At 32.0% G+C, this 13610-nt stretch overlaps 1 protein-coding gene across 1 annotated transcript in view; it reads left to right on the top strand.

Annotated features, from left to right (window-relative positions):
- The first annotated feature begins 763 nt into the window (after positions 1 to 763).
- The window catches only part of LOC129939973 (CUGBP Elav-like family member 4), a 341004-nt gene continuing 328157 nt past the window's right edge, over positions 764 to 13610 (top strand). The window contains exon 1 of the mRNA XM_056048184.1: positions 764 to 772. The gene's annotated coding sequence lies outside the window, so the exon portion shown is untranslated. The remainder of the gene's footprint in view (positions 773 to 13610) is intronic.

A 13610-nucleotide genomic window follows, 5' to 3' on the forward strand; every position in this document is an offset into this window, starting at 1 on the left:
TTCTAAGATTAAACAAATATTTAAATAAAATGAGAAAAATTAAAGAATGTTGTGTCCTCTTAAAACTTTTTCCACCCTCTTATATGTTTATTTATTTCTCCTTAATTTTTTTCAAATCCCAATCCAACACTTAAGCCTCCACGTTCAATCAATGAAATAATTGGAATACCAAGACAACAGCGACGACATACTGACACACCAGCGAAAAATAAAAAGACCAAAACAATTTTTCGTTACCACTTTCATGGCTCATTATCCCCAAGTTTTTTAAATTGGATTCTTTCTCCTCAATAAAAAAAAAAAAACTTAATCTTCAAAGGAATTTATAAAACGTTTACCTTAAAAAATTGAGAGACAACGCAACGCAACTTAACGACGACGATGTTGTGTATTCTCTCGTTGAAAATAAGACGATTAGTATCGCTATCGCATTTATAAGGTTTTTTTTTGTCGATTTTTATTTAGTCTGTTTTTCAAAAAAAAAAAGAATTACTGATGATTTTGAATACTTACCTTTATTTTTAAAATATAAATTAAAGGACGCAGGACAGGTTCTTTTTAGTAATTTGACAGTTTAAAGGAGCTTCAAATGCGTTGGAAAATTTTTATACACAAAATTTAATTCAAATAAGTCTTTAACTAAGTTACACATAAATATTTAAAATTGAGCACTCAAAAATACTTCGTAAGACTCATAAATATTTTCTTTTGTTTTATTCCAGATGAACCGTGCCCTTCAGCTTAAAACCAGCGGATAGTGAAAGTCGTGGCGGTAAGTTCTATTAATTTCCAAATACTTAATTTATTTTCAAATACATTTTTCTTAGAATAGATTTTCTTGTTACGTGTTCTATATTTTATATTAAAAAATTAGTTGTTGAATGTCTGTCATTTGTGAATTTAAACAAAAAAAAATTATTGTGTATACAAATCGTAAAATTTTGTTGAATGATTTTTTCATTCTTATTTTGAAAAAATTAAAAAAAAACAATTGTGTAGAAAAAATTGGTTGAATGTTACTTTATGCTTGTTAAACAAAAATATTATTGCTGCTTTGCACTTTTATAAACAAAAAATTAAACAAAAAACAAACTAAACAAAATACTGGAAAATAAAATCAAGGTTTTATTAATTTATCAACGAATACTTCATTTTATCATAAAAGTGTAGTCAATGCATACATTTGACTGTATTTATTATCAATTAATGAAACTTGGTATAATAACTACTAAAGTATAATTTGGAACAATTTCCCAAAGTTCAAAATCCACTATAAAGGTGATTTTCGATATCATAATAAATGGCGCCCAACGTGGGTGTTTTTTCTTTTTAAGTTTTAAACTAACTTCGAGACTTAAGGCACTCTTTTTAACCCTGTTTATATAAGTGCCAATCATAATTTCATATCTCTGCATCAATAAAGATGATTTCCTCCATTTCTTAATAAATCCTTAAGGGTAGGGTGACATTCTCAATAAGTGTTTCCAATAAAATTTCAAAAGTCAAAATTGCACGACTGTTATCTGTACATTATGAGATATTTCCATTTCTGCTGAAGAGTTTGTTCTCTAATATCATCCTCTCGAGAGATTAAACTTCAGAGAAAACTTATCCTTATTCAAAAGCGAGAGAGATATGTATATACGAGTACAATTTTGTCAAGAACTTTGTGAAAGCAATTAACTTCTTTCACTTAAAATGACATCCTTTCCCCCAAATGTCATTCACGGATGAAAGCAGTTTATGCATCTGATGATGCACTCGCAAAAATGACTTTATTGTAAAAAGGGTGTTTTTTTTTCTCTTTCTTCTCTACTACTATATATTGCATGTGAAGGGGTGTGGTTCCCTTTTATATGTGTGCTGCTCTATCACCCACTGGCATTGCACTTTTGAGTTTTACAATCTCAACCGAACGATAGAAAGTTTCTTTTTATTTTCTTCATCAGTTTTGTTTTTTATTATTATTACACTCTGAAAATAAATTCCCTTAGTGGAAATAACGATAGAAATATGAACCACACTCTTCCTTCTTTTACTTCGTCGGTCGTCTTGAGTCCCAAGGATATTATTTTCTAACATGTAATACGATGACAATTGTTGGAAGTCAAAAAGGATATATATCCGCATATATGTACAACAGAGGACACGTTTCTAACTACAAAAAAAAAAAACGATATCATAGTGTAAATGACTCCTTGAGGGAATGTCAGTGTCAGAGAGAGAGCAGTGAAAGGAGAGAATTATTATATAACTACTTACCTTTTCATCTAAAGGTTCATCATCAATTTGAATGAATGGTTAGACATTTGAACCAAACAAGAAAAACCAGAGTCATTGTTTTTTGGGGTTCCCATCAGATTCTGGTGTCAAAAAGGAAGTATGAATGTACTAGAATTGGTTCGGCGCGAGGAACCAAAAATAACAACGAATGATGAGAAACAACACACCAAATACCATTGAAACTAACGTGTATACGAGAATGCGACGACAACGGACGTGAACGCGAGCATAATTTGTCCTTGTCCTGGGTGTAATGATGTCACGTAAATTGAAAAGGAGCTTGTTTTTTCTATCTCTAAAAATCGTATTTAACTATAACGTGTCTCGGGGTTTTTGTATTGTAAGGCTTCTTATTGCTATTTTGGTGCGTCTTTGTTTAGTTGAAGCTATATACAAGTATTTATATGCATAGAGATACATTTTTCAATGGCAGTAAAAAGTCACTGTCAGACCTTGATGTGCGGAAAATCTACAATATTCGTTTTTTTTTTTGCACAACATTTGAATTTTATTAGACATCTTCTTTTTTTTTGGACAAAAGATAAGAAGGCGCAATACTTAGCATAAGGCGTTTGAATTTATTTTTACTACCAAACACATAAAAGTCTATTTGTATATGAGTGCACATAAAAAGATAAACCGATGAAAGCACAAAAAGATATGATGATAGCTTCAGAACAAAAAACAAATTTTCAAAATTAAACTACCCATCAAAATAATACGACCCTGGCATTGGGCGCCAGACATAAATGAATGAAAGTAATAAAAGTGATGATAGCAACAAAGCCCAAAGCCAGACAAAAAGAAAGATAGACAGACAGACACAATTGAAGAAAATGGTGTAATTCTTTTAAATATGTTACTCTATAGGTACACCAAAAACAACAACTATTGTATTTGACCTTGGATTCACTTTATTCACATCACATACAGCACATCGAGTTATTTTTGGGGCATTTGAATATTGTCGCCCATTTAACAGTCTTATAGTGATTCGATTGTGCTCATTATTGTCATTTATTAATTAATTTCTTTTCATTTTGGGAGAGCTTTGGATTCAATTAGAGTTGGCTTTGATTGATTTTTTGACATACCCAAGACACTTTCTTAGTCTAGATGTGTTTCGTAGTTGATTTCTGGGACCATTGTACAGATAAAGTAAAATTTATTATGGCAAGTGTTGGGCGCCACTTAACTTTTTTTTTCGTTGTTCATTAAGTTCTCGTGAGTAGAAGTTTTTTGATAAATTAATATTTCATTTCATCTGAGAAAATGTTTAACCTTTTTTCATAAGAAATGTACAGAATTGTTTTGAGCAAATTTCAAACAATGAAAGAATAACGAACCTTTCTCTATCCATTTTAAATACTTCAATTATCCCATCATTTTCAGTTGATTATGTTTCTTTCATTTCTTCAAATGTATCGTCCTTTAATAAGAAACAAAAAAATAAACCTTCACAAAATATGTGGCTACGACATAAGGATTCTTTTATGAAAACCTTAACTACTACCTATACTACTTTATCGAATGGCGGCATGTCGACCTAGTTTTTTTCACATCTAACACGTACCTTAAAGAAATTTCCACTCATTGATTTCATATAAAATGTATTCTACCCTTCGGATTCTTTTGACTCGCCTTTATTTTCCACCCTTCTCGTCGTCAGCGTCAGTAGTGGCGGTCGCCTTGCCTTGCCTTGAATTTATGAACAACTTTAACATTGGTAAACGAAAATGAAAATAAAGCTTGAGGGGAATTGTATATTCTGTCCTACTAATTCTTAACTAGAAATTGTATATGACACAAAAATTCAACCCCAATTTTGGTTCTTTTAGCCCGGGTTATACTTAAATGGGTAAGCAAGAGATTGGCTTAAATGCTTATACAGGATGTCCTGCAAGAAAGGAAAAGCTTTAAATTTAATATTTCCTAAAGAAAAATCAATAAAGAAGCCTTAAATATTGTTGGAATATCATCTCAAACAAAAAAGCAACTTTTATTTACCGTTTGTATACTATTTACAGTGAGAATATTAAAAATCGGTATGATAATGCCTTAAAAACGATGATGAATTGGTTTTGATCCTAAGAGTATACTTCATTTTTTTATATTTCTTCATATTTCTTACAAAATTTATGAAAAGGATAAAACTTGTCATAGAGACATTTACGAAACAAAAAGCCTTCCAGATCATGAATCTAAGAAAAAACTCCTATGATAAGGCTTTGTATTGTAATACTTTAAAGCAATTTCAAAACTTAAGAAAATTTCAAATGTAAGACAAAATATAAAAATTAGATATACAACTAAAAGCAAGCATTTTGTTAACTCCTTCGAAGGATCATAAGTAATTTTGATTGCACCCCGCATTAATAAAACTAATACAATCCAGTTATATTTACTTAGGTAAATGTATGGTATCGTATTTTTGAGTAAAATTTAAACTATTGCCTTGATTTTAATGAAGCTCCTTAAAGTAGACTTTAACTTTTTATAGCCTCCTATTTTTAAACAAGTTCTCTTCACATCCCTTCCATTTCTTTAAAATGGTTTTTTGTGTAGTATTACAATTTATTTATATTAAAAATACGTATTGAAACCGAAAACTCTACCACTTTCCCGAATTTCAAAAAAAGAAAAACTAAAAGTAGCCTAAAAATAGGCAATCTTTTTTATTAAGTTTCCCTCGTAGTTCTTGCTTGCTCCATGTGCATAAACTGATGTTCATGTATTGCGTACATGTTCGCATTCATATGAACAAAAAACCCACACACACAATGCCATAAAACGTTTGAATATTTTAGCCATAATTTAGAACGATCGTTCTCACTGGTCTCTTTAAGGAGCTCCACAACAACCAAAAACTTAGCAGTCAGCACCCAAAGGGCATCTTAAGGAACAAACAAACAGCAAACGAATCCTTTCTTTGGTATACTACTTGGTACTTGGTGTACTATTTAGTTTTAGTTAACGACTATTATGACTATGACTACGATACGACTACGAAAACACAATGTTCTGCGAGATCAGGATTTAGGGAAAATGTAAATGTGTTCCAACCCGAACTTTTTCTTCGTGCGATAGAACGAGAGAGAGATGGAGAGATATGAAAAAAGGATTCATTAAATGGTACCAAAAGGGATGTTCGTCTTCGTATCGTGATTTTGTGGATTTTTTTTTATTATTTTGTGTTGTGTTGTTCGTCTTTCATTTAAAGGCTTTGTGAATATGTATGAAGTAGGTATAATATATGTTAAAATGTTGGGGGGAAGGGGGCTTTCCAAAAGATGTTATGTAGGATATGGCATACAGAGATTGAGCTAGAGATGGAGATGGATATGGAGAAAATCGAAAGGAAGGAGGCTTAAAATGGTTGTAATTCATTTTATGCGAATCATTCCCTTAATATTTGTTGGCTTTTGTATACGAGTAGGCGTTGAGGGCACTCTCTAGACCGTATCTGAATATTTATTTACATGTTTTTCTCCTCCGAATATAACCTCAGAGAAAGACCAATGAAGGCAAAACATCTGGTGATTGCCTTAGATCGATAAAGTTGTCGAACAATTTTTTTGTTATTTTTGTTTCTCTTCGTTCTCATTCAGTGTTGAAAAAGAAGCTGATATTAAAGGACTAAAAATTCATGACAAGGATACACATGAAGTTGCAAAAAAAAAGTTTGCAAATTTTGTTTCTTATTTTTTGATTCTTTGAAAAAAAAACCATCAGCTGAAGAAAAAAAATTAAAAACTTTTCTTTCCAGAAATTGAGATATCGTTCGAAATGCACGAATGAATGTCCTTAAGGACTTTGACTCAAGGTCACATCAGCTATATCAGAAGAGAGTGTATTTGGCAGAGAGCGAGGGCAACGTTGAGTTGAGATTATTTATATATATTTTTTTCGACTCGAGTCGGTATAAATATTGTGTTAAAAGTTGGAACTCTGATGCTGATGTGAAGAAGGTAATCATGGAGAAAATGACTTCTTTTTGTGAAGGACATTGTGTTCGTTCGTCTTTTGGTGAAGGTCGAATTAATAAAATATGTGTCTGTAGGATATTTGGAATATACTTTTTTCTGTTTTTATTTTTTTAATGCATGTTCTGTGTGGGAGGTTTGTCTGCTGAGTTTTTTTTTTTTTTAAATGTTAACATATTTGGATCCAAATGGATAAGAGAAAAAAGGTCCTGATGATGGTGGTGTTGATGATGGGATTTGTGTCTGCTCAAAGGTAGCTGAAGCTGAAAATATTTTTTGAAGTAAAATTGATTGGTTGAGTGGTTTTGGGTTGTTTATTTTTTCTCATTTTTATTTTTAAGAAAAAAAAAGGAAAACAAAAATAAAAGGACGAAAAGCTGTTTGAAGAGCTTTGATGTGATGTGCGTGTCTTATACACATACAGATGTATGCGCGCGAATAATCGAATAAGCAAAGAAATTGGTTTTGACACTGATGTGGGTTTGATTTTCAAGTTGATTTATATTGAAAGCTGATGATGGTTGTCAGTGTCAGATTAAGTCAGTAGGTAATATTTTTTTAAAAGCACAAAATACATAACATAAGAAGGGAAAACATGTTTGCCCGAGTATCTATCTAAATACAAAACATTTTAAAAAGAAAAAAATTAAAAAGTTTCCTAAAAGCCATTGTTGCGAAAAAAGTTTGAAGATCTTATTTTAAAAAGGGAAAGATTAATTTTAGGCTTTTTAAACCTATTAAAGAGGGATAAAATCTGAAAATAGAAGACTATCATAAAAAGTAAGGGCTTCAAGAAGATATTACGGGGACTGAAAACATTAACTTTTTGACACCTAAGTGAACTTTGATAAAATTAGCGGATTTTACGAAAAGTTTTGTGCGTAATTTTTAGCTTAGTCTTTTTATTTCGGTATTTTTAAAGGTTATAAATGAATTTCGTATTGCTTGATTTTGATATTAGGAAATCAAAAGTTAACACACTTACCATTTTTTACAATCTTTCACTTGCGATTTAGAAATATTTCAGCCGCGCTTTTAGTGCAACAATTTCTTTGATTTTGGTAAATTTTTTTTTAAGCGAAGTAAGTGAACTTATGATGATATTACCTTCTATCAATTTAAATGTTCTACGTTCAATACTATCCAAGAGGCTTCAGAAAGTTGCAGGAGCACTAACCAAGAGATGGGAGTTATACTGAAGCTTTGGACGTATGTAAGTTTTGTAGATATCCTCTATCAATTTAAATATCCAGATCAGAAGGGGTGAAATATTTCTTGCATCGCCTTATAAGTCAAACACCTTGCGTCATTTTTGGGGACATCGCTGAAGCTTTGGACGTATGTAAGTTTTGTAGATATCATCTATCAATTTAAATGTCCAGATCAGAAGGGGTGAAATATTTCTTGCATCGCCTAATAAGTCAAACACCTTGCGTCATTTTTGGGGACATCGCATATGTGATCACTCCACAAGAGGTGGTTGGTGACACACATACCGAGAATATCGAGGTGTCTAGTCTCATTTAAAAAGGCAATGGGGGTATATACCTCGCTTTAACGATACAAGGCAGCATTTAATTTCACTCGGTTTTTCAATCGCCATTGAACAATGCTGTTTAGGTCGAAATTTAATAAGCTTATCATTTTTTGTTATTGCAGTTCCACATCCGAAGAATATGAAAAGCTAAGAGTATTATCGTCAGCGAAATAATGTATTGGTTTTGATGTTGCAGACAGGGAATCATTAATAAAAATGAGAAAGAGTGTCGTTGATAGAACAGAGCCCTGGGGTACACCAGCATTTATTTTGTGGTTTTCAGACTTAAATCCATTAAATACTACTTGTATTGAACCATCCGAAAGGTAATTAATAATCCAATGAAGCAGAGATTCATGAAAACCGAAAGCACGCATTTTCGATAAGAGAGCCTGATTCCAAACCCTATAAAATGATTTTGAAATATCAAGTGCAGTAATCTTACTTTCTCCAAAACGATGTAAAGATTTGCTCCACTGTTCGGTGAGATAACCAGTGGACCTATTGCTTCGAAGCCGGTCATTAAGAAGCTTTCGATCTTCAAAATATTTCTTGAGCTGATAAATAATCAGCGTTTCCATGACCTTGGAAAGAAGGGACGTAAGTGCAATCGGTTGGTAATTAGAGGGTGAGGAAGATTCGCCTTTTTTTCCTCATGTTTTTTGCAAATGACCAAAAATTTGTGCTGCCTTTAGGACAGTGCAGTATTTTTTGCCGTAATTTGTGGTCATGTAAAAATTTGGTATGTCGAATATGGACGTTTGGAGGCCTTCCTGGCTTGTTTGAACTTTTTCCGGTTTTCCTCAGTATGGTTGGCTTTATATCAACGGAAACTTACCTCTTTGGCCCTTATACTTCTGGGTCTAATACTTTTAACCCTGTTCGTTGTAAAATTTTTCATTCCCAGGAGAATTAAACTTGTTACTATATCAGCGCTGGCGTTAACGTCACTATAGAAGAATTATAGTGACCAGTTAAAGATCCGTAAGTAATTATTTAGACCATCCCAGTTAGCTTTCTAGTCTACAAGTATAATCAAAACAATAAAATTTCAAAAGATCATTTTCTACTTATTGCACAGGGGAGGTCAAGTCCCTTAAGTTATCCCTCACATAAAATACAAAATTAGTTCAAAATAATAATAGTTTTAATATTTCTCATTAGTTATATAGTGAAAAAATGTCCTTCTTATACTATACCTGAAGGACATTCACTATAACACAGACTCATAGTAGCAAATGAAATACAACATCTCCTGCTGTGAAAACTTTGGTTTTCCTGAAGGACACAATCAAAGTCATTTCCAACTTTCGAAATAAACATCATACAACCCTCATTTCGAGATAGAAAATAATTTCAATCGATTTGATTCTATACCCTATTGAATTGTCAATTACACAATGTGTCATAATTTCTAATATAAACCTACACATTTATATGTTTTTTTTTTTAATACATGTATGTATATTAAATCAAAATCGATTAACATTTCTTTTTGTTTCGTTTCTTTCAAATAGAAATGGTCAAAAGTTCTTAAAATAAATCTTACCCTATATACACCGAGAGTTCAGTTAGTCAGTATCATTTTCCTGTCGTCCTGTCAAACTATGAGGATATGTTTCAAGGAGATTATACTCTGACTTTGTTCTGTCGATATTGATTATATTATAAAACCGACATTGTACATGTGTACATGTTGCCTGTAGCGTTATGTTGCGTATATGTACACATTTTTTTTATTCACTATACGTTTCTTCTTCTGCCAAAATTAACTTGAACCTTGCTTCTCAAAAACTTCTTAATTTTCCCAGAGCAAAACTTAAATAGCAAAGTAAAAACTTTTACATCAAATTTCCCTCAGGATATCTACACACTTTTACAATATAACCAACCCATACAAAGAAGGGTCGAATAAGTTCTGAATAAATATAAAAATATGTATGTACTATGTCGACATAGAACAGAGATGTGAGTCCTTTATAAAGAAACAGAAACAATAACAAACAAACAAAATAAAAATCCAAACTTTTGTATACTCCATTTGTTTAAGGATTGATAGACTGATATGTAATTGGGTCTTTTTTCTTTCTCTCTCTCTCTCTCTCTCTCTTTTGGGTGTATATTGAAAGGATATCAATTGGACAGTCTCAGGATAAGTTCGAAATAAATATATGCCTTCAAATGTGTCGTATTATTTAGTTTTCGATTGAAAGCATATCAAACAATCCTTACCTAAAGCTTCAGTTCATGTTGAAGCTGCCCAAAAGAATCCTTTTTTAAATGAACTTATACTGAGTATATATATATAAAAAAAAAACAAAAAAAAGGACATTTTTGCTTATATGTATATTCGATCTCTCTATCAATATATCGCAAATGATAAATAATTCAATATCAATCGAATTTAATGATGTGCCAAAGCGAGGATATTTCTAATATTTGCTCGATATTCGATTCGATATTGAGACATTCCTACATAAAATATTGATGAGGGGGTGTACTTGGCACAATGAATGTTCTTATTACCAGAAACAGGACAATAATAACACATAAGTAAGAAAAAAAGACAAGTGCAAAAAAAAATATGTACGTTGAAGACATCTTTATACTATAAGCCAGGCCAATCTATACTCATGTTACGACTTTCATTCAAGGATAATATCCCTCATTACATTTTCTTTCTTCCGAACATTACATTCATATTATCTGAAGGAAGGTACTTCCTCCTGTCCTGGATCTGGACTGAAAAAAATCTCGAGAACAACACACTCACACAAAAAAAATGTCCTCAGAGATCTTCCTTTAAGGATGGGTATGCTCTTATATCCAGAGCATAACAAAATAAATGCAATCTAAGCAAAACTGATTTGTATTTGATATACGAGTATTGTGTGGGTTTGAGTACATTAATACATACATATATATATATATCCTATCCACCTCCACGTACATATGTACGTAGGTTATTTTTTATTTTTATTCCCAAGGACTTTCAGGATATCAGTTGGTTTCCTTTTTATTTTTTTGATTTTGATTTAGCAAAAGGTGCAGGAAATGGTTGTTTGCTCCCGATCTATCTCGTGTCCTTTTCAAATGGCCTAAAATATATTCAACTGCGTATGAAAGAATAAAATATAAAGAAAAAAAAACTGCTACGGGTACTGAAATTGACGGAAAGGTCCTTAACGAACACTGACTGACATTTTAATCGACAGTCTTCCCGACTTCATCGGTTTTGGCTTCCCATTTATCTTTTGGTTATAGTGTTGTAGGATTTGAAGTCGGCACATGTACCATACCTAACTACATAAGGATATCTATAGCTATACACATTTCTATCTATGTTAACGCGTAGCTAGAGATATTCGTTGAAAAAGGACGACTACGCACGCACATTTTAACATTAAAATAGTAAATCTTCTCGATGGCAATGGCGACGGTGATGGTAATGGTGGTGGTTGGGTTAAAAGGATGAATGCTTAACGGGTCTATGGGGTGTGATGGAACAAGGATATTTTCACCCTAAGGTTGTTAACTGTTTTTTTTTTTTGCCTTCTATTTTCCTTCGTTCGTTCGCTCGCTCTTATTTTGCTGATACTACTTCCGTTATAAGCTGAGAGTTCTACTGGTATATACTAACTAGTAGTTGATGCGCTATACTCTGCTTTTGCTTCTACTTCTACTTCTATTTCTGCTGATGCTGATGTTGTGTTGTTTATCTATTTCTGTCTCGTATCCTTTTGACCTAGAAAATTAAAAGCTGGTAATAATTGTGCGTATGTATTTGTGTAAGTGTGTGTGAGTGTCTCCATTACGTGGCAAACGATAACTTCTATTTGTGTGTTGGTTTATTTTCTCTTCTTTTACGTTATTTTTTTTTCTTTCTTCTTCTATTATTTGTTGGGTGTGTTACTGGCTTGGGTTGTATATTACCATAGTACAGTTAGGTTGGTAGAAAGGTTTAGGTAGGTAGGTAGGGAGGTATATCTAAAAATAGCTGCTTTAATGAAATGTCTTGGAAGATATTATATTGTGTAGGTATATCTATTTACTACGTGGCCAAATCAATGAATACGACTTTAAGTCAGAATAAGTTTGGGCCATAAGGTTATCAAGATTTAAGAGATGATATTTTTTGAAAGGAGAGCTTATACCTTATTTCTTATAACTTAAATGGGTATTTGTTTTATTTCTTTATAAAGTAGATAGATGGATATGTATGTATGTAGGTAGGTATAAATGTAGCTTTTGTTATAGTTAGAAGGTCAACTTAAGTTATTATTATGTCTGGGATTTAAGTAAATAAGTCTCAAATTATGTACATCTATAAAATTCTACTCAAAATATTAAGAAAGGAAAGTGATTTTTTGGGATAAAATATGTGTTTTATTATTGATTTTGAAATGTTTTTTTTTGTGGGAATATTTGTAATTTTGAAAGTTTTTTAAATGATTACATTTACTGTTTTTATATTGGGTTCTTTTGGGGCAGACTTAATTTGACGTCTGAAAATTGTATCTTCTTAACACTTAATAGTTGAAAAGAAACAGGAAAGGGAGGCAGACATTATTAAAGAGAGTTAAATTATCAAATGTCAGAATGAATAACTTAGTGAAATCCAGTAAAAACACAGTCAAGAAGGTTCACCAGTTGTTAAACTGTCATTCACCACAAAAAACATTGTAAAGGTCGTACCCGTGGCATGACTGCGGTGGACTGTCATGCGAGAGATTTTGAGTCCTATCCCTGTCTATGAAATTTGTTCACAGGTATTGCCTCTTGCGAGGAATTGGCAAGGCCTCAAAGAGCAATTCTTGTGATGAAAAGTTCTTTCTCAGATATCAGTTAGGATTCGGCTTAAAACTGTATGTCCCCTTCATCCCTGAAAAACCCATTTTTGTAGTAAATTTAAACAATTTCACTGCGTTATTAAAATTAGTACCTATCTTTCAAATCTAAATTTTTCTAGTCAAATGTCAAATGATGAGAGCTGACAGAATAGTGAGTAATTCACCTTGTTTTTGGTTCGTACGTTTGTGGAATTCATCTTTTTATTGTTTGGCAGTACCAAGAAGAGTGTAAAATTTGTATTTTCTGTTGTTTCCACACATTTTAAGCATTTGTTGATTCAACTGACAGTTAAGAGTGAGAAATATGAAGAATTACAAGAGACAAGTTCTTTATTAACCAATATTCCGAAATATTGTAAATTAACCGAAATATTTGATAAACCGCAGTTCTATTTCATAATTAAGAACTCTTAACCATTATGTTGTATCATTTGAAACATAGGTTTAATACTTAAAAATAAAAGTGGCTCATTTTGGAGAGTATCAGTGTGATGATTCGAGTCTAAGCCACTGAATGATTCTTAATTTAAAGTATTGGTTCTTTTGATATTTTACCTGATACTGAATGAAATTGATTTTTATAACCAATATTTTGTTTAAATAGGACAATCACATCATAATTTTGACATGCATTCAAAAATGTATAAATAATGTGGGAAACGAGTATTTTGAAAATTTCAGCAGATAGTTAAAATCGAAGTTTGGATTTGAATTCAGCGGATTTAAAACTCCACTCGAGAGCCTATTTTTTAAAACAAAATAAATAACTTAGTTGGCGCAACGGTCCGTTGAAAACTAGGTTCTAATGACTAACAACTCTCAACCATCCCTGTAAGCGAGTAATTTTGTCAGGGATTGAGGGGACCTATAGTTTTTAATCCCAATCCAAACGGCTAATTTGAGAAAGTACTTTTTCATGACAAGAATTACTGTTGAAGAATTTGTCAATTCCTCGCA

Source organism: Eupeodes corollae, chromosome 1 (assembly GCF_945859685.1).
Source record: "Eupeodes corollae chromosome 1, idEupCoro1.1, whole genome shotgun sequence".
NCBI classification, from domain to species: Eukaryota; Metazoa; Arthropoda; class Insecta; order Diptera; family Syrphidae; genus Eupeodes; species Eupeodes corollae.